Source organism: Nycticebus coucang, chromosome 8 (genome assembly GCF_027406575.1).
Source record: "Nycticebus coucang isolate mNycCou1 chromosome 8, mNycCou1.pri, whole genome shotgun sequence".
Taxonomy (NCBI): Eukaryota; Metazoa; Chordata; class Mammalia; order Primates; family Lorisidae; genus Nycticebus; species Nycticebus coucang.
The window spans coordinates 47,908,053-47,931,155 of NC_069787.1; the positions used below are offsets into that span (position 1 = coordinate 47,908,053).

Consider the following 23,103-nt stretch of genomic DNA (forward strand, 5'->3'; position numbering starts at 1 on the left):
CTGACCAGGGTAATATCCATATCCTTTTGAATAAGTTCAGTCTGTTTATTATTCAATTGTAATGATAAGGCATTATATTTACTCTGTGATATTTCAATTTCTTTCTTTGCTTCAAATAAACTGTCTTCAAAGGCCTAAAATTAGAGAACTTGTGTCACACGCAAACATAATAAATATAAAATAAAATAAAAATTCTGTTATGTTACCTATCTCACAAAATGACAGAGAAAAAACTCAATGATTTATTTTTCACTTAAAAAATTTGATACAAACTATAATTTTTATATCAGTCATGGATTTTTTTTCAGAAACAAAAAAATACCATGGCTTTGTGGCAAAATTTGATGTTATATTTTCAAATAATATATTATAGAATTAATTTTAACTACTTTTGTGAAGAATTAAGTAAGTATTATATCTAAATAAAGTATATCCACATAAACACCATATAATCATTATTTCTAAAAATGAACATAAAGGTTTAGGTAAAACACTAGATATTCCTATATATTCACAAAAAAAGCATTGATATACACATAAGTGGGCAGATAGAGGAAGGAGAGCAAAGGAGGAGAGAGGAAGAAAAGACTTTTTAAAAAACCTAAAATACTCAAAACCAAAAATAACTATGCTGATGAATCTGAAACACATACTAAGTCAGAGCTAAGCAAATACCTTTGTATCTCTGTGCCATACTATATAGAGAGATGGCTAGATTTTCAAATGAGAAATAGTTAAGACTAAATGCACTGACATACTTAGCAGAAGAATCCAAACTCAGAAAATGAAACTACAGACTTGTAAAAAAAGAGTTCTCAATCTCTTAAAAAGAGATTAAAAAATAAATTTGAGACTATGGCCTACATATGTAGAAGAAATTTTAAAAGCAGCACACATAGGACCTATCTAAAGCTGTTCATGTCAAAATACAATGTTACTTATGCCAAGTATTAGAATGAGGCAAGAACCCCCAGGCTCAAAGAAAAACATGTAGTTCCAGACTGGGGTATCCAACAATGTCAGAAACCTCAAAAGTGCTTAATGTGGACAAATAGAGGACACTGAAACATTCCCACTCAAGATAAACCCTTAGAAAGTCTAACATTCAAAAAGACAGTCAACAAAGTGAACAAAAGAAAATAAACACTATCCTAGCAAATATCAAAACCATTTCAAAAGAACTATAAATAAACTTAACATACTAAAATTTTATGAAATAAACATTACGAAACAAAAATGCAACAACCAGGCACCCAAAGTGAAAAAAGTGACAGTTGGTATCAAAAGTAGAAGCAAAGGGATCAATAAAAAATTAATGAAATAATCCAACCAAAGCTGTTGGTAGCCTGACAAGTCATAAAACAGGTGGCAAGGAGTCCTATTTCAGATATATTCTGAAGGTAGAAAGGATAGGACCTGTTGATAAGTTGCTGTGGGGTAGCAAGACAAAGATAGGAATCAAAGATTTCTCACAGGGAGTTGGCTTGAACAAATAGGTCAGTGATTTTTAATGGGTATGCTGCATCACGCTGGTATGGCATGGGAGGATCTTAGGTGTGCCTAGAAATTTTTTAAAGATCATTAATTAAATTATTTTTGAAAAAAGTTCAAAGCCCAGCAAGTATGTTCTTATTTTTACTGTTTTTGATCTACATAATTGAAGTGTGCCATGGAAGTTTAACTATTGGTTCAAATGTGCTTTGGGATTAAAAAAGGTTGAAAAACTGTGATATAGGTGAATAGGGATTCCATTTACCATGAATGTGATAGGGCAGATTAGGAAAGGGATTGGTTTGAAGACAATCATCCAGTTGTGTGCTTCATATGAATATAATATATATTTTTAAGTCATTAGAAAATACTAGAACAAGTTCCCAATAAGCTTAAAACCTACAAAACTTTTCATAAAAAACTTAAATTGCTAGAATAAAACAAATAGCAGAACTTCACTGTACCAATAACCACAGAAGGGGAGAAATCAAAGGAGGAAAGTGGACCCATAAGTACAGGTAGTCTTAAAGGCACACAGAATTCTATCTTGGGTTTCCACTGTTGGGACATCACAGCAAAAAACAAAAATACAACTCTCTGAAGGAAGGCTTCTTGATAACAATACAGTGTCAAAGTAAATTTTTCATTGCTTCCACTGTATAGTGTACAATTTTTGAGCCATTTGACTATAAATTTAAAAATTCAAAAGTAGAAAAAACAGAAAATTTCAAAAGGATAATTAAAAATTTAATAAATATCAATACATTTAACCAAATATATGAAATCTACTCACAAAAACACTTTGCCTGGTCCTGAAAGCTTCTTAAATTTCAACTCCAGTTTTATAGGAAATGTTATACGGGATTTAAAATGGAAATTCCTAGCTTACTTTATGAAATTTGCATAATTGTTTATCCAATTTGCATAATTATTTATCAAAGTCAGAAAAAGGCAGTGCAAAAAAAGGAACATTTCAGAGCAGTATCACTTAGGAACATAGACACAAAAATCCAAAATAAGTTATACCATACTAAAGAAAATTTGTGTTTATTTATAGAGTTATATCATTCCACAAATGCAAGGATGATTTAACATAAGAAAATCTATTAATATAATTTCACATTAATAAATTAAAGGAAAAAAGTATAAACAAATCAATAGATTCCCAAAAAAAGTTTTAAAACAATACAACACCTTTACAGAATGTTTTTTTTTAATTGCCAACAAAATAGGAATATAGAGAAAATTCTGAATTTGGTAATAAGAATGCCAAAAACATCTACAAATATTATAACTAATGGTGCAATTTTTAATTAAAAATCAAGAAAAACTTGCTTTACATTTTAAAATGTCCTACAGGTTTTAACTAACATAATAAGAGGGGGAGAAAGGATATTAAATATATATTGTTAAGCGAAATAGTATACTTTTTTTTTTTTTTGCAGTTTTTGGCAGGGACTGGGTTTGAATTCGCCACCTCCAGCATATGGGGCCGGCACCCTAACTCCGTTGAGCCACAGGCGCCGCCCAGAAATAGTATACTCTTATTAGCTATCCATAAGATCTTACACACACATAAAAAAAAATAAAAGAAAGAATACACACTTAGAACTAGAGTTGAGCAACATTAGAGTAAAAGATGACTACAAAACTTAATTGCTTTTCTATATAATACAACATTTACAATACCAACAAGAAATACAAAATAACAAGAAATAAATCTTATAAACCAAGGTACAATAGTTATAAAATCTTACTGAAAAATATGAAATATAACCTAAATAGACGGGAAGATATACCAGGTACATGAATGGAAAGAATCCTTACTATAAACATATCAGTTCTTTCCAAATTTATCTAAAAATACAATGCAATTTTAACAAAAATTCTAATGGTTTGCTATTGAACTTAGCTACTAGTGCTAAAATTCCTATTACTAATAAGCCAAAACTAAGACAATTTTCAAATAGGACAAAGAATAGAAAATGTTCCTACGGAAGAAAAAATTTTAATAAGCTTTGCAAATTTAAAATGCAATTCTCAAAGAGGGATAAACTAATAGGCCAAAGACACATTAAACATAATCCAGAAGCAGACCAAATAATATATATTGAAATTTGATAAAAGATGAAAATATCCTTCTACATCTTTGGGAAAAGGCTGAACTGCCCAATAAATGCCAGCGGTACTACTATGATTAAATAGAAACCCACCCAACCAGGACCAAAAACATCTATCTACCCTTCTTCCCAAACTTGTCTTCATTCATTCCATTTGTCACCATGTAACACAGCTTACTTTTTCATTGCTAATGTGTTTTATACCTCTTACCACTACAATATAAATTCTATAAAAACAGGCATTTTTAAACTGTTGCTTCTGAGTTACTGTGTAGTGCCAGTCACATACTTTATACCCAATAAACTTTTGTTGAATATGGAGAACTGTAAAATTCTTTTCTCCAAACTTACACTAACCACACCCTGTCACCAACCCTTACTCTTTAGTGTCAGGAGACTAACCCACTTCATCCAACTTCTTCAAGTTAAAAATTCGATAAAATACACCAAATCACAAAGGACACAACTTCTTTCTGCAACACATGCTTAACCAAAGCCCACTAAACTTGGCAGCAGGCACCTGGCCGCTTTTGTTTCTCTCTCTATAAAGCCCCACTCATTTCACAACTTTGGTAAGACACTCCCACTACAGTTCTCCCTGTATTAACAACCTCAAAAACCACCTATTTCTTGGGTTTCAGAAAGTTTTTAAAATTTGACATTTTGATGTTCTGACTCAGTGTGTGGACAGAATTAAGGATGTCTCATCATTACCATGGTAGAGTGAGCACTGGAAGACTCGTATCTAACCTGTTTGTGGAGATCAAAGGTCTAAGATACATAAACTTTGTTCCAGGTCCTGTGCTCTCAAATTTTTCTTAACCAAAAATGGGTAATTAGATTGTTTAGGATACATCTTCTGTTCCAGTAAATCTTTGACTTTTATTTTCCTTTTGGAAGCTTTCCATCTGAGAATATCCTTTCTCTTTCATTCTCAAAACCCTTTACACCAAATGGTACTTTTTCACTAGACATAATTTAGAAATAAAATGGCCCTTTTGGTTTCCTGATACATGTTTAAACTATTCGGTATGCAGCATCTTAAAACACAGTCCTCTAGGAATTAGAAATATGAAAGCCTCTAAAGGAGAAAACAGCACCCAATATTCAGTGATTTCCTTAAATTAACTGCAATTATACAAAAAAACAAACATTTTTACTGGATACAGTTGCTACTCTATTGACTATAAATACTATCATATGTATCATTCCTTTATCTTTTTGAGTCAAAAGAACACAGGGATGGTAGAAAATGTCTAATATCTCTTAAAAATGCCTTCCCCACCACATATTTGATTGTAATTTGGGTTTTTTTCACAAAACAGCATATATTATTCTATTCATATCATTTGAATTAACATAATAGGAAGCCATCACCTCTGCATATTTAGTTTTTCAACAGTTAAATCTTTGCCTTCTCAAGGAAGAAATAATTTGATTTTTCAATAATATTTCCCCATTTCTTTAAAGCAGCTCCTTCTCATCTTTTTTCTGTCCTTGTCTCTCTTTTCCCATCACTGAGAAAACATTAAGTAAATTGGTCTGAAAAAGTCAGTCTGTCATTATTTGTATAGTTTGCAACATATACAAATCAGAATACATATATTTTAGACTGCAACCAAAAAATATCTAAGGATCAAATTGTATTTATTTCACTTGAAACAATATATGAAGTTTCCACAACCAAAATGGCAGCATGAGAAGCTTCAGGGAGATAACACCTCCAGAGAAAAAGCATAATTGATGAAATATACAAAAAAAAACAACAAATGTTTGAAGGATCTGAAAATTGTCCCAAAGGCATACAGTAAATGAAGAAACATTTATTTAATAACACCTACAAAGGTCCATTAGGAACAGTGAGAATCTCTAGTATTTAAAGATACCAGCCCACTACAAGTTTAGCTTCACAGAAACACAGCCAACAACACAGACATCTTCCATAGGAGGGGCAGGACACTGGCGATCACAATCCTCTCTCCCTAGTTCCTGACCTCCTGACCATTCAGTGATCATTCGCAGGGAAGAGGCTCTACTCTGGGTATCAGAGGTCAACAGTATCTGGGTACTAATCATGATCACACTCATCCCACATCATTCATAATCATGAGGTTCAATATGGAAAGAGGCAAGACTAGAAGACAAAAAGCTATCATTTCACCAAGCACCCTACTCGTAAAGCATGAATGTCACTTGAAATAAGCGGTTCATTTTTCCTACCCCAAGCTTAAAAACAGTGCTTCAGACATTGTGCCTAAGAGTAGAGGCAGGCAATAAGAACAAAGAACTAAGATATTTCTTCCCTATTAAACTAACTTCAAACTCTGTTTGAAGCAGACAGTGGAGAAATATATTTACATTTTATAAATATATTTATATTTTTTATATGTTATATATTATGAAAAACTGAATTTGTTAGCAAACTAAGGAAAACCTGGGATCTTCATGAGAGTAACAAGATAAACTGCAGGCCAACCAGATAACTGGAAAAAACACTGCTAGTAGAGCCCTCGAAGGCTATAAACTTTTAAAGACTGGCTGTATCAAAAAACATCTCTGCAAGCCAGAGCAATAAGGCAAGAAAAAGAAATAAATAGCATCAAAACAAGAATGAAAGAAGTAAAACTATCTCTGTCCAGAGACAAAATGATCTTATATGTAGAAAATGCTAATCATGATTCCATGGAAAAAACTGTTGGAACTAATAAACAAACGCAGCAAAGATACAGGACACAAAATTAAAATACAAAAATCAGTTGTGTTTCCATGCACTAACAATGATCAATCCAAGAAACAAAAACTAAAACAAATCACTAAGAAAAAAACGCACTTACAACAGCATAAAAGAGAATAAAATACCTAAGAGAAAACTTAGCCAAAGAGGTAAAGGGCATATATACCGAAAACTACAAAACACTACAGAAAGAAATTAAAGGTGACATGAAAAATGGGAAGAAATAGAGTGTTACTAAAATGGAAGACTTAATACTGTTAAGATGTCAATACTACCCACAGTGATCTGTAGATTCAATACAATCCTTACCAAAAATCCCCATTACCATTTTTTTAAAAATGGAAAAATCAATTCTAAAAATCATACAGAATCTCAAGAAAACCTAAACAGCTAAGACAAATTTTAAAAAGAACAATAAAGTTGAAGGTCTTACATTCCCTGATTCTGTAATTATTAAAAAGCTACAGTAATCCAAACAGTGTGGTACTGGGAGAGAAAAATCCAGATAATAGACTAATATATACAATAGAAAGCCTAGAAAGAAACTCTCATATATGTAGCAAAATAAATTTTAAAAAAGGATACCAAGACCGTTGGATGAAGAAAAGACAATCTTTTCAACAAATGGTGTTGGGAAAACTGGATATCCACATATAAAATAATTATACTAAAAAAAATCTTGTATCATATACAGGTATACTTAGTTTTACCATAGTTCTTTATTGTGCTTCACAAGACATTGCACTTCTTATAAATTAAAGGGTTGAGGCAATCCTGCAATAAGCAAGTCTATCAAGAGGCATTTTTTTCTAACAGCACGTGTGGACTTCGTTTATTTGTATTACATTTTGGTAATTCTAGGAATATTTCAAATTTTTCCAATATTATTGTATCTTTTATGGTAATCTGTAATCTTTGCTGTTACTGTCCTAATTGTTTGGAGGAGTTCATTCACGAGATTTAAGGCAAGATACCATGTATAAAACATAAAAGTACAAGGCTGAGGCTCGGCGGCCACAGCACAGTGATTAGGGCACCAGCCACATACACCAAAGCTGCTGGGTTCAGGCCCAGGCCAGGTAAACAACAATACCAACTGCATCCCCAAAATAGCCGGACATTGTGGCAGGCTAAAAAAATAGTCCCAGCTACTTGGGAGGCTGAGGCAAGAGAATCACTTAAGCCCAAGAGTTGGAGATTGCTGTGAGCTGTGACACCACAGCACTCTACCCACGGCGACAAAGTGAGACTGTCTCAAAAAACAAACAAACAAAAAAAAAACAGTACAAGGTTGAGCAGCAAGTGCTGATGTTGAAGCTACAGCAAGTTGTCTAGAAGATGTAACTAAGATTTTCAATGCAGACAAAACAACCTTCTATTAAAAGAAGATGCCATCTATGACTTTCACAGCTGGAGAGAAGTAAATCCCTGCCTTCTAAGCTTAACAAGATTTAACTTGTTGTAAAATAAGTTAACTTGTTAACTTTCTAACTCTCTTGTTATGGGCTAAGGCAGTTGGTGACTTAAGTCGAAGACCATGCAATATTTCCTATTCCAAAACGCATAGGACCTTTAAGAATTATGCTAAATAACACTTCCTGGCTCTACAAATAGAAGAATAATGCCTATATATCAGTACCTCTGTATACAGCATGCTTTGCTGAATACAGTATTTAAAACAGATTGTTATTACCTATTGCTCACAAAAAAGATTACTTTAAAAATACTACTGCCATTGACAATATCTTAGTTAACCCAAGAGCTCTGATTGTCATTTATAAAAAGATTAATGCTTTTTTATGCCAGGTAACACAGTATCAGTTTACAGCCCATGGATTAAGAAAGATTCACATTCTAGAATATGAAACCAAATGTTTGAAGGATCTGATCTGTTATTAAGAACATTTGTAATTCATGAGAGAAGGTCAAAATAGTAACATTAACAGGAGTTTGAAAGAATTTGATGCCAACCCTCAAGGATGACTTTGAGGGGTTCAAGATTACCATGGAATAAATAATTATAGATGTTGTAGGAAATCAAGAGAATTAAAAGTAGAGTCTGAGATGTCACTGAATTGCTCCAGTATCATGTTAACATTCAATAAATGAGAATTGCTTTTTATGACATAAAAAACAAAACCATTTTCTTGAGATGGCATATATTCCGGTGAAGATACTGTGAACACTGTTCAAATGGTAACAAAAAACTGAGAATATTCCGTAACTTTAATTTACAAGACAGCTGAAGTTTTGGCAGGATTGATTCTAATTTTTGAAGTTCTACTGCAGATAAAATGCTATCAACAGCATGCCATGAAAAATCCTTCATAAAGAAAAGTCAATTAGTGTGAAAAGCTTAATGGAAGAAAAAGTACCCAATGTACTCAGCCCTACTATGAAACTAATTTAGGGTTTTCACATGAAAGCTATAACCCAGTTACAACCTAAGAATAGGGGGAGGAGGGAAAGAGAGGGGAGGAAGCGGGGGAGATAGGTAGAGGGAGGAGGATTGGTGGGATTACACCTCCGGTGCATCTTACAAGGGTATATGTGAAACTTGGTAAATGTGGAATGTGTCTTGACACAGTAACTGAGAGAATGCCAGGAAGGCTATGTTAACCAGTGTGATGAAAGTGTGTCAGACGGTCTGTGAAGCTAGTGTATGATGCCCCATGATCATATCAATGTACACCGATATGATTTAATAAAAAAAAAGAAAGAAAGAAAGAAAGAAAACGAAACAGAAAAACTGAAATGTGAAGTAAATCGATTTTTCAATTTTTATAGAGAGGTATTGAAAGGATAAGAAAAGATTCACTAAATGGGGGAGGAAATTATAAATTCTCAGAATTTTGGCAGGGAATACTTTGTTCTACCTTTCCACAACTCATTCTCCAGAATTACATATGTCCAAATTATACTCCAGAACCTGTTTTTTTTTTTTCTTTTAAATACTTATCGGCATGTTTGTTACAAATAAAAGAACAGTGCATTTAGATTGTGATTTTAAAAGAGATGATAAGATTGGCAAGATGTAAAGCGTTTCAAAGGCAAAGAGAATGTTTCTATTTTGTTTTTGAGAAATGATAGATAATGTGTTTTCATCAAATACTATACATATTTAAACCCTCATTCCTGGATATTACTTCTTCTTATTCATTTAAATGTGAATAATTCATTATGCTTCTAAAATTAACTATCAAATCCATAACAAATTAAATTCAATAATTAAGTTGAAAATAAAAAGGGATTAAAGGGTAAAAAAAAAAAAAGAATTACCACAGCCACCTCACCTTCACCAAACACCACCCTAAGCAGTTAGCAGCCATCAAAAATAAGGCAAGATTATCCATAGCAAAAAGATGACAACTTGATGAAGACACAGATAATGGTTAGCATTTGTCAGAAATACTGTATTTTTTAATTATGATATATACATTGTTTTTTAGACATAATGTTATTGCACAGACATCAAGGACTTCATGTACAAGATAGCTGACCAGAGACAGGTAATTGCCAGACCATCTCAGTAAGAAGGAAAAGTTTTACCTGACAAAAACACATCTCAAGTATAATTCTGAAAGAAATTTGCCAGGAACTACTAGAGATTCCATGGGAAGAAGCTGCAGAGCAGACCAAAGAGCAAGATATCAACAGAGAACAAATGCAAGAAATTTAGAGTCCTGTAGCGAGGGTAAGTGGAGATTTTGTTTCTCTCCTCTTCATGCTTCTAATGTTGTACCGGCCAGCAGTGGAATTATAGACAAATGCCAGCACACTGATTTCAAATTAAGCAAGAGTCCTTTATTGGGCCAGCCAGTCAAGAGCAGGCTCACACACAAAGTCTCTTGACCCCCTTGAAGTAGGGGTGCAAAGTTTTTATATGGCATTTCAAGCAGGGGATGGAAAGTCCTAGCGTAAGCAGAATTTTATAGAATCTAATGTCTGCAAGGTTAGAGCTATGGGGAGGGATCTTACAGAGGGTCAAAAACTACACACAGACAGACCAGACAGACTTGTGACAGTACTGTGGTTTCCACAAGATTTTTTCAGTTGTCACAGGATTTGGCAGCTCTCAGCTAAATTTCCTTCCTGTTTTTGCAGGGTTGCTGCTTGTTCAAGGGGCTATTTTGGTTATAAAAGGGGGGTGGGGGGGCAGGGCAAGCTCTTAACAAAATGGAGTAAGTCTGGTTCACTTGCCCAAAATAGATGGAGTTAGGGCAACACACTAGTAACTAATAAGCAGCCCCCCCAGAGCTGCTAAAGAGCTTTTCTACCATTATAAACCCCAAAGCTTGCTGCTACCAATGAAGTGGGAGCTTCTTAAAGACAGAGCAGTGGGATACCAGCCCCATCAAGGTCACTCCCTGTTACCACAGACCTGAGCTGGGATGCCAGGTGCCATACTGCTTCTCCACCGTTGTCTGCCTCTGTCCTCCCAAGGGAGGTCCAGTCCTTGTGATTTTGTATCCCTTCCCCACATAAACATTTCCTGATTCTGGCCTAGACTGCAGTAGCCATATGGGCCACTGGGTCTGGGGGGATGTGTGATCTCAGAGTTTGAACATTCCAGGCAGGCTGCCAGCTCTCAAGACTCCTTCCTCACCCTCATACCCTGCCCACTGCTGCTGAGCAGCACAGGTACCCCAAGGGACAACTGACCCAGGGTTCCCAGGAGCAACTGCTTCTCCTGTGTTGGTGTGTCCACTAAACACTGAGGCTCCCAGAGTAGGGCTCACACCTTTCACCTTAAAAACCAGCAGTGGACCCATGGGTACTAGAAGTGACTCCAAGCCCCCTGCCTGCCAGCCTTCCCAGGTACCACTTGCCCAGCTGCTCCAGAAGAGCAGGGCATACTTCAAAGCGAGGGGATATTAAACCTGCTTGAACACTCCATGGGCAACTCAGAACCAGCATGCTTTTCCCTGGCATGATCAAGGACTGAACTTAGAGGACCAGGAAACAGGCCTGCAAGCCAGATCCTCTCTACCAGGAGTCAATAGTGTTGCTTGGGGGCATGGAGGAGAAATTTGTGAACTAATCTTGGGAGGCAAAAGAGCCCACACAAGCAAAACTGAAAGGACAGTGCAATGAGGGTCTAAGCTGCAACACCATAGTAGAGAACCCTTCCCAGGTTCAGAAAAAGCTACACTTTCAGTCCAGGATAGGATCCTAGGCAGGGAAGCTCCTAACCTGTGGCACCACTGCTGGTAAGCTCAGCTACTTTGGACTGCAGCTTGAAATCAGAAGCCAGAAGAAGACCTTGAGATACAGGAGGAGGAAGAAGAGTGAAACCCAATCCCAGCAGCCGGTCTGTGAACCCCAGATGGCCTCTACCTGACAAGTAGATTTTCTGGCTTGGCAGGGCCACTTTAGTCCTTCCCCAGTGGCTTTCTGCAGCAACTTGAGAACAGATCCTAGACCCCCAGCCAAGCTAGCTTTTATTACTTCTTCTGATGGACTAGAATTAGTTATAGGTCCCCAAAACAATACTAAAGGTGGATCTTTCTGAATTTGCCACCTACTGGCAGGGAGGACAATCTGTACAGCCCATAACAGCATTTATGACTCAATCACACAGGGCATAGCTGACTTTTACCCATAAGAATGAGCTACTACTATTTCAGAATTGTAACTGGGCATGCCAATAAAATTCACACTGTTAAGAAGACCACAAGGCTAGGAAAGAGAAAGGATTTCAAAGATCTCAATCTTCCCTTGTCAACAAGAGACAGGGTATCTGCCCAATGCATATAGTATACCAGTAAAGCCTACGAATAACTAACAATTGGGAAAACAACCACACTAAGGATATCTATAACTAAGACACCCATCCAGAATCGTAGCTAGCCATGTATAAACAAAGCTGAGGGAATTCATTATCACTAGAGCTGCCCTACCTGACATGTTAAAAGGAGTCCTTCAGACTGAAACAAAAAAATGCAGGACAGTTACTCCAAACCATATGAAGAAATAAAGATTTCTGTCCAGGCACCGTGACCCCATGCCTGTAATCCCAGGACTCTAATAGGCAGCAGTGTGAGGATTGACTAAGGCCACGAAATTCAAGATCAGGCTGGGCAAGAGAAAGACCCCACCTCTACAAAAAATAGAAAAATTAGCTGGACCTAGTGGCATGTGCCTGTACCCTCAGCTACATAGGAAACTGAAGCGGGATAATCACTTGAGCCTAGGAGTTTGAAGTTTCAGTGAGCTATGGGGATGCCACTGCTCTCTAGCCCAAGTAAGAGAGAAAGACTTGCTCTCAAAAAATAAATAAATATATTTTTTTAGAAAAGATTTCCAGTAAAGATAAATATCAATATGTGGGCAAATATAAAAGCCAATGTTGTTATATATTTGGCTTCTTGACTTCTAACTCTACTTTTTATTTCCTACGTGATTTCAAAGACATACATAAAACATGTATCAATCTGTGTCACTGGGCAAAGAACATATAAAAATGTAATTTGTGACAATAACATAAAGTGGAGGGGCAGAGCTATATAGAATCAAATTATTTTATATCCCATTAAAGATATTCAGTATCAAATAAAAATTAGACTGCTATAAATTCAGGACGGTATCTGTAGCCACCATGGTAACCACAAAGAAATTATCAATAGAATATATACAAAAATATTAAAAAAGAATTACAATGTGTCACTACAAACCATCAACACAAATAAAAGTAATAACAGAAGAAATGATCTACAAAAAAGATGTAATATATACAGAGAAAAAATAAGAAAATGGCATGAGTTTGTTATTCCATATTAGTACCCTGTTTCCCCAAAAATAAGAAAGTGTCTTATTTTAAGGTGTGCTCCCAAAGATGCGTTAGGTCTTATTTTCAGGGGACGTCTTATCTTTCCTGTAAGTAGGTCTTATTTTCGGAGGATGTCTTATTTTGGGGGAAATGGGGTAATTATTTCAAATGTAAATGATTCATCTCTCCACTCAAAAACAAAAGATTGGCAGAATCAATAAAGAAAACATTATACAACCATACAAATTCAAAGACACAAACAGGTTAAAGGTACAAGAATAAAAAAAGATACTCCATGCAAATAGAAACCAAAATAACGGTAGATACAATATCAGACAAACAGACTTTAAGTCAAAAATGGTCACAAGATAGCAAGGAGAGCAAAATACATGTATACTTGTCAAAAATTCAATTCATCAAGGACATGTAACAATTAAAGGGAGAAACAGGAAATTATATAACAATAGTTGGAGATTCAATACCCCGCTTTAAATGACGGATAAAGCATCTGCACAGAAGGTCAATAAGGATATGGACGTCTTAAAGAACACTATAAACCAAGTACACCTAAGAGGCCTACTCTATCCCCAAACAGCAGAATACCCATTATTCTCAAGTACATATGGAACATACGCCAGAACATAAAGTCTTTTCTGAACACATGGAATGGAACTAGAAACTAACAGCAGAAGTAATAAAGGAAAATTCACAAATATGTGGAAATTAACCCACACTCAAACAACCAATGAATTAAAGGTAATCCAAGGGATTTATAAAATGTTTCCAGATGAGTAAAAACAAAAACACAACATACAAAAACAGCAAGGCAGCTGTTCAGAAGGAAGTTTACAGCTATTATTGTCTGCATTAAAAAAAAAAAAAAAAGTATCTCAAATTAATAACCCAACTTTGTACTTTGAGGTCAAAAACAGAATAGCAAATTAAACCCAAAGATACAAGAAAATAATAAAACTAAAAAAAAAATAAAGACACATTATTTTTCAGTTACAAAACTGAAAAAAGACAACCTAAATAAATGAAAGAAATAACACGTTGATGGATCAGAACACTTACTCAAAGATCAGAATAGAAATTGTAAAAAAAAAAAGGTGAAAAATAAAAACAAAAAAGGAAATCAATTAAAACTAAAGTTGATTCTTTGACAAGACCAACACAATTGGCAACCCTTAGCTAGATTGACAATAGAGACAAAGATGCAAATAACTGAAATCATGAACAAAGTTAGAGCACTAATATCAACCATCAAAAATAAAAAGTATTATTAGAAAATGCTATAATCTATTGTATATCAACAGATCAGATAATCTTTGAACTGCACAAATAGCATCTATGGACAAATATACAGATTACCTAAACTGACTCAAGAAGAAACAAAAAGAGACTGAATCAGCTATTGAAACCTCCCTACACAGAAATCTACCAAACATTTAAAGAATTTATGCCAGTCCCTCTCAAAATCTCCTAAAAGCTAGAAGAGGTGGAAAACTCCCTCTTTTTGTAAGAACAGCCTTATTCTAATACCAAAGCTAGAAAAAAGATAAAGATATCCCAATAATGTAAGTATGATTTAACATTCAAAAATCAATGTAATACACCATACCAATAAAATGAAAGACAGAAACTTCATGATCGTTTCAATAGGTGCAAGAAAAAGCATAGCAAAACTCAATATGCCCTTCCTAATTAAAAAACTCACCAAAATAGGAATATAGAAGGAAACTTCAATTTAATATAGTAACATCAACAAAACAAACTCATAGCTAGTATCATACTTGAGGATGAAAGAGCGAATGCTTTCCCACCCTTGAAATCAGAGAAATCAGAAACAAGACACAATGTCTTCCCTTTCCTTTTCTATTCAACATTGTACCAGTGGTTCTAGCCAGGGTAACATAAACTAATTAAATAAAAAGCATATAGATTGGAGAGGAACAAGTAAAACTATTTCTACTTGCAGATGCATAAAATATGCAGAAAATCCTAAGCAATTTACTAAAAAACTATCAGAATTATACTAAACCTCTTCAAAAAACTTGTAGTATACATGATCAATATACAAAGATTAATTGTGTATCTATACACTAGGAATGGAAGATCTGAAATAAAATTTAAGAAACAATTGATTGAAAAATAAAATTTCATGAATACATTTACCCAAAGAAGTGCAAACTTAAACTCTGAAAACTATGAAACTGAAAAAAAAAAAAATAAAGACAACCTAAATAAATGAAAGAAATAACGTTGACGGATCAGAACACTTACTCAGATGGCAATACTCCCCAGATTGATCTAGTGATTCAATGTAATCTCTATCAAAATTTCAGCTGGGGGCTGGGTGCGGAGGCTCATGCCTGTAATCCTAGCACTCTCAGAGGCCAAGGCAGGTGAACTGCCTGAGCTCACGGGTTTGAGACCAGCCTGAGCAAGAGCTAGACCCCGTCTCTAAAATACAAAAAAAAAAAAAAAAAAAAATAGCCAGGTGTTGTGGCAGGTACCTATAGTCCTAGCTACTCAGGAGGCTGAGGCAAGAGAATCACTTGAGCCTAGGAGTGTAAGGTTGCTGTGCACTATGATGCCACGGCATTCTACTGAGGGCAACAAAGTGAGATTTTTGTCTCAAAAAAATTCTTTTCTCAGCTGGATTTTTTTTTTTGCAAAAACAGAAAGTCTTTTTCTATAATTCTTACTAAAATTCAAGAGATTCAGAATAACCAATCTTGAAAAAGAAAAATAAATTTGGAGGACACACATTCCAATTTGTTTTTTTTTTTCTTTTTTTATTAAATCATAGCTGTGTACATTGATATGATCATGGGGCATCATTCACTAGCTTTACAGACCGTTTACCAAGTTTCACATATACCCTTGTAAGATGCACCGCTGGTGTAATCCCACCAATCCCCTTCCCTCTACCCACCTCCCCCCTCCCTCCCCTCCCTTTCCCCCTTCCCCCTATTCTTAGGTTGTAACTGGGTTATAGCTTTCATGTGCAAACCCTAAATTAGTTTCATAGTAGGGCTGAGTACATTGGGTACTTTTTCTTCCATTCTTGAGATACTTTACTAAGAAGAATATGTTCCAGCTCCATCCATGTAAACATAAAAGCGGTAAAGTCTCCATCTTTCTTTAAGGCTGCATAATATTCCATGGTGTACATGTACCACAATTTATTAATCCATTCATGGATCGATGGGCACTTGGGCTTCTTCCATGACTTAGCAATTATGAATTGAGCTGCAATAAACATTCTGGTACAAATATCTTTGTTATGATGTGCTTTTTGGTCTTCTGGGTATATGCCCAGTAGAGGGATTACAGGATTGAATGGCAGATCTATTTTTAGATCTCTAAGTGTTCTCCATATCTCTTTCCAAAAGGAATGTATTAATTTGCATTCCCACCAGCAGTGCAAAAGTGTTCCCTTTTCTCCACATCCCCGCCAACATCTCTGGTCTTGGGATTTTGTGATATAGGCTAGTCTCACTGGAGTTAGATGGTATCTCAAAGTAGTTTGATTTGCATTTCTCTGATGATTAAAGATGATGAGCATTTTTTCATATGTCTGAAGGCCGCGTGCCTGTCTTCTTCAGAGAAGTTTCTCTTCAAATCCCTTGCCCAGCCTGCGATGGGATCCCTTGTTCTATTCTTGCTAATGCGTTTGAGTTCTCTGTAGATTCTGGTTATTAAACCTTTGTCAGAGACATAACATGCAAATATCTTCTCCCATTCTAAGGGCTGTTTGCTTGCTTTACTTACTGTGTTCTTGGCTGTGCAGAAGTTTTTTAGTTTGATCAAGTCCCAGTAGTGTATTTTTGAAGCTGCTTCAATTGCCCGGGGGTTCCTCCTCATAAAATACTCGCCCAGCCCGATTTCTTACACATTCTAATTTGAAAACTTGCTACAAAACTGCAGCAATAAAGACAAAGACACAAGGATAGATCTAAATAGATGAAGGAACAGAACTTTGGTCTAAACCCTATTTTTATTGATACTCAATAAAAATGTCTTTGCATTTTCTTTGGGGGAAAAGAATCATCTTTTCAAGATACGGTACTGTAACAACAGAATAACACAAAAGAATTAAGTTAGATTCATATTTCACGCCATATTAAAAAGCTAACTCAAAATAAATCAAAGAACCTAAGACACAAAACAATAAACTTTAGAAGGAAACATAGTTGTCAATATTCACAACCTTTGGTTAGGCAATGATTTCTTAAATCTGACACCAAAAGCACAAGCAATGCCAAATAAATAAATAAATAAATAAAAACCCTGATAAATAAAATGTCATCAAAATGAAAAACTTTTGGGCCAGGCACAGTGGCTCATACCTGTAATCCTAGCACTCTGAGATAGGTGGATTGCCTAAGCTCATGGGTTTGAGACCAGCCTGAGCAAGAGCGAGACCTCCATCTCTAAAAATAGCCAGGCGTTGTGGTGGGCGCCTATAGTCCCAGCTACTTGGGAGGCTGAGCCAAGAGAATCACTTGAGCCCAAGTGTTTGAGGTTTCTATGAGCTATGATGCCATGGCACTCTACCACAAGTGACAAAGTGAGACTCTCTGTCTCAAAAAAAAAAGAAAGTAAAAAAGAAAACTTTTTTGTTTTAAAGAACACCATCAAGGTCTGGTGCAATGAGTAGCAACTGCCTACAGTGCTGGCTACTTAGGTGGCTGAGGCAAGAGGATCAGTTAAGCTCAGCAGTCAGTGTTACAGTGAATTATGACTGGGCCATAGCACTCCAGCCTGGGTGATGGAGCAAGTGAGAAGAATGAAGAAAGAAAAAAATAACACACAAAATTGGAGAAAATATTTTTTCTTTTTTTTTGCAGTTTTTTGGCCAGGGCTGGGTTTGAAACCGCCACCTCCGGCATTTGGGGCTGGCGCCCTACCACTTTGAGCCACAGGCACCACCCCTGGAGAAAATATTTTTAATTTATAGATCTGATAAGGAACTTGTATCCAGTATACATAGATGAAAAGGATTTGGATAGACATTGCTGAGAGGTATATAAATAGCCAATAATACATGAAAAGATGCTCAACATTATTAGCCATAAAGAAAATACAAATCAGGTGGTACCCGTAGCTCAGTCAGTAGGGTGCCAGCCACATACAACCAAGGCTGGCGGGTTTGAACCCAGCCCAGGCCAGCTAAAACGATGACAACTACTGCAACAACAACAACAACAACAACAACAACAAATAGCCGGGCGTTGTGGAAGGTGTCTGTAGTCCCAGCTACTTGTGAGGCTGAGGCAAGAGAATCGCTTGAGCCCAGAAGTTTGTGGTTGCTGTGAGCTGTGATGCTACAGGACTCTATCCAGGGAGACAGCTTGAAACTCTGTCTCAAAAAAAAAAAAAAAAAAAAAAAAGAAAGAAAGAAAATGCAAATGAAAACTACAATATGCTATCACTTCATATCCATGAGGGCAGCTATAAGAAAAAAAAAGGAGATAATAATAAGTGTTGACTAGGAATGAAGAAATCGAATCCCTGTACATGGCTGTTCAGAACATAAAATGGTTATGTTGTATCTACGTACAGGTTTACAGTTCCACCAAAGCTTAAAAACAGAGTTACTATATGAGCTAATAATTTCATTCCTAGGTATATACTTAAAATATATGTAGATGTAGGGAGAAAAAGTAGTGATGATTTTACAATTTTGTGCATAATTTAAAAACTACTGAATTTTGTATTTCAAATAGATTAAGTATATAGCATGTGAGTTCTATTTCTTCTGAAAAAGCTTTCTTACTGCAAAGAAAGGATGCAAACTTTTCTTACTGACAAGACAATGTAATTGTACAACTTAGAAAAATGAAAAAGTACGTACAGCCTTGGCACCCATAGCACAGTGGTTACGGTGCCAGCCACAAACACCAAGAGTGGTGGGTTCAAACCCTGCCCAGGCCAGCTAAACAACAATGACAACTATAACAAAAAATAGCTGGGCATTGATTAATTAATTAATCAAAATTAATTCACAATTCAGTATACCTCAGTATACCTCCCATCTGCTTTCTAACAATTCCCTCAAAATTAATTCATAATTCAGTATACCTCCCATCTGCTTTCTAACTTTTCACTAAAACTAATAAAAATGATTCTTAGTATTCTAACCTAATGAAGAAATACAGCGCTTTTGACTTACAAAGAAATGAATAAAAACGTAGGCTTCCACTTAGGCACAGTAGCCATTGCCTATAAGCCGAGCACTTTGGGAGGCCAAGGTAGGAGGATCACTTGAGGCCAGGAATTTAAGACCAGCTCTATCAATGTGAGAACCTGTCTTCCCCCCAAAAATAAAAATTTAAAACTAAAGTCATAGTAGTATATACCTATAGTTCTAGCTACTCAAGGGGTGGAGATGGGAAGACCACTTGATTTCAGGGGGTTGAGGCTGCAGTGAGCTATGACTGCACCATTGTACTCCAGCCTGAGCAAAACAGAGAAATCCTATCTCTTAAAAAAAAAAAAGGAACAAAAGAAAAAATAGACTTCCCTGCCAAACAGTGAGTCAAATTATATAACCAAAATACCTAAAACCATAAAAATAATAGGAAATACAGAGATGTGAGATTGAATCACAAATCAGTAAATTATTGAGTAAATGATGTGGAACACGCATGAGGAATTTCTCACATACGCAAGGAAATTTGGATCTGTGAGACTGCATCACAAATCAGTAAACTACTGAGTAAGTGACATGGAACATCATACTCAAAAATGAATTCTTAATTAAGACTCTGAAGTAAAGAACACTTAGTTATATATAGCTCCTAAAGTAAAAACATTAGAGAAGAAAATAATAAATTTGATTTTATACAAACTCACAAACTTTTGAAAGTTCAATTCACCTTACATAAGGTTCAAAAAACAGGAGGCATATTTGTAATATATAAAATAAAGCATCAGTATCCAAAATAAAAAATGCTTATGAATAAATAAGAAAAAGACAAACACCTCAATAGAAAAAAATGTCACATAAGTAAAAAGTCATTGGATATCACAGAACTGATTATTTGAATGAATATAAGGAAATAAAAATTATCATCAAATACTCATATAGCTGTAAATTAACAAAAGCAAGTACCACTTACCCTTATCACATACCAAACTGTTTGAAGGATGTAGAGAAGTAGAAACTGATATAAAATTAAGAAAACAAATGCACCAAAATTCATTTATCTCAATGGCTCTGGCTCAGGCTCAGTCATTCTCTGATCGTGCACTAACAGATTTAAGATACTGCCTGAAATATCTGCAATGGATTGATTTACACAATCAAAAAGACATATCCTTCTCCCCTATCTTAAATATTTACACACATACACATACACACACACATCCACTGAGGTGTCCCTCAGTATCCAAGGAGGATTGGTTCTAGGACCCTTTGCAGATACCAAAATTCAGACACTCAAGTCCTTTATGGAAATGCCAGAGTACCTGTGTAGAACCTACCCATATCCTCCCATATACCTTAAACCACCTCTAGATGATTTATAATATCTAATACAATGTAAGTAGTTGTAATACTATATTTTTATTTGTATTAATTTTAATTATTACATAGTTATTTGTTATTATTTTTTTCCAAATACTTTCAACCCATTTTGGCTGAATTCACCAAAGCAGAACCCACGGACACTAAGAGCCAACTATCTCTATGTGTTGAATAGCTGTACATACACATGTATTTATATATTTTTAAAAGTACATGCGTATATTTACCACCACTACCATTTGTTTCTGACCTTTTCAACAAAATTTATGGTAAGAAAGAAACCCGAAATTTGGTGGGAAAAGAAATGAGCAAAACTCCTCATAAGACGAAGAGAATGCCGCAAAAAAGTATTATTTTGGAAAAATGCTGATCAAAAAGGATAGAGAAACCCATGGTTTCATTTGATTAGCCTTTAAAAAAAGATGTAGGAATATTATGATGATTTATTATAACTTTTATCTTCTATAAAAATAAAATTTATTATTCAAATTTTTATTTGAATAAGGCCCTTTAAAGCCAAAGAAAGCATCATCTGAGAACTACGATTTTTTTTTCAATTTTTTTTATACTTTATTTTTTTAAAGGACCTGGGATTAAAGTCAATACTATATTGCAATGAATTCTAGCTATAATTATAAATTTAAAAAAGTCAAAACCCAGGACTCTAAATATGTTTTTTCAAAACACATTTTATTTCAAAATGCAATAGCCTTTATTTTTTAATGATTACATTTTAGGATAACTATTTGAAGTCAGTTTCCTGCTTTGCAACATCAATTTTTAAAAAGCTGTGGGTCTTAAGTGAAAGAATATAAATTAATGCTAGTCCCCACTGGTGGATTTGAATATATAAGTTGTTATTTAAAGAAAATAACATGTTTTAAGTTTCCTACAAGAAGTTAGATCCAAACAAGCAGCGTGGATTCCATTCTTGTTGTATACCTTTATTTTTGCATCAATGCTGTATTTTTCTTTTCTCCAGTGTGCTTCTTGCTTCCTCAGTTTCTCCAGGTCATTTAGCAAGTCAGTGCAGCGGGTACTTAATTTCTCATTTTCCTCCTTCAGATTTTTTATAACTAGTCTGTTTTGCTCTTCTTTATTCTGTACACACTCCTTTGTGTCCTGTAGAACAGTACCAGAAGGGCCAATAAACAAACAAAAAAACCCACCAAAACATGAAAAAAATGTGAGAACTAATCAGCAAATATAAACTGTGCAGTTTTACCCTCATAGCAGCTTCTTCTATATTTGATGGCCAAGGTCACCTGTGTACTTTTATTGGCCTCTTTTCGTGCAGGTGGATGGGTCATATTTTTTCACTGGATGACAGCTTTGATGAGTACACATTTGCAAAGAGCCCATTAATTGATCAAGCTGCCTTTGATGCTGTCCCCAGCTATTTTTGAGACCCACACAGACATATCCTCCCAGACCTGGGTATTATCAATTAATAATGACAGTCCCATCAGAATCTAATTACAAGAAGCCACATATTCACACTCCTACTTTCTTAGCTCCATTTCCATCATTAACTATTTATCTGACAGTTATAAAGCTTGGAGTTCTAGCTTTAAAGCATCTTTATCAGAGTTTCTGCATGTGAAAAAACTGTAATGTATAGCAGGGCCTAAGGCAATTTTTCCTCCAAGCCTGTCACTTCCTGGGCCACAAAGGCTCACAAAGCTTAAAGCAGGACTTCAAAGCAACAGTCCTACAAAACTATGTACAAGTCAACATACCTTAACTTCTTGACTTTTATCTTTAAATTTCTTCTCCAAGTCACTGAATTCTTTCCTTAAAAAAGCATTTTCTTCATCTACTGCAATCTTCCGTTTTACAAGGTCATTTATTTACTGTTTTAGTAATGATTCTCTCTGTGGAAAAAAAATTTACTTATTGGTAAGCTTTTATTTTTAAGAAAAAAATATTTTATTTGAAAGGTTTTAGATTATGGTTACTAATATTAGGATTAACTAGCTTTCATATAATGTCTATAACCATAATTTTCATTTTTATATGACATACTTATGGATTTCCAACCGAAATATATAAGTATAATGCCTATTTATGATGAACACACAAAAACTGGACACCAAAAATTAAGCTATACTCAGAAATCAAACTTTCAGAATTGACATATATAAAGGAAAAAAAACCAAGATTTTACAAAATATTCTAATTAAAAAATGCATTTATAGCTTTAAATAATATTATATTTGGATATATAATATTTGGAAGAAAAAATTTTTGAAAAGCAACAATGACTTTTGAAGCATAAATCTTTAAAAAAAATGGCAAGATTTTTGGTACTAAAAAGATCTTGCTCTGTAAACAGAATATTAACAATATTATGACTGCCATAATTTTTAAATGAATGTTCAACGGCCATAGATAACTAAATGAAACCTATTTGGTAAACATACTCATGACTCATCCTTAAATTTCCCTCTTT

General features: G+C 34.9%; 1 long non-coding RNA gene across 1 annotated transcript; it reads right to left on the reverse strand.

Annotated features, from left to right (window-relative positions):
• Positions 1–22,523, reverse strand: LOC128592470 (uncharacterized). The gene is made up of 3 exons (XR_008381880.1): positions 22,391–22,523; positions 21,594–21,773; positions 1–134 (listed from the first exon to the last, which is right to left on the reverse strand). It is a non-coding gene; the product is annotated as an uncharacterized LOC128592470 (long non-coding RNA).
• Positions 22,524–23,103: the final 580 nt, after the last annotated feature.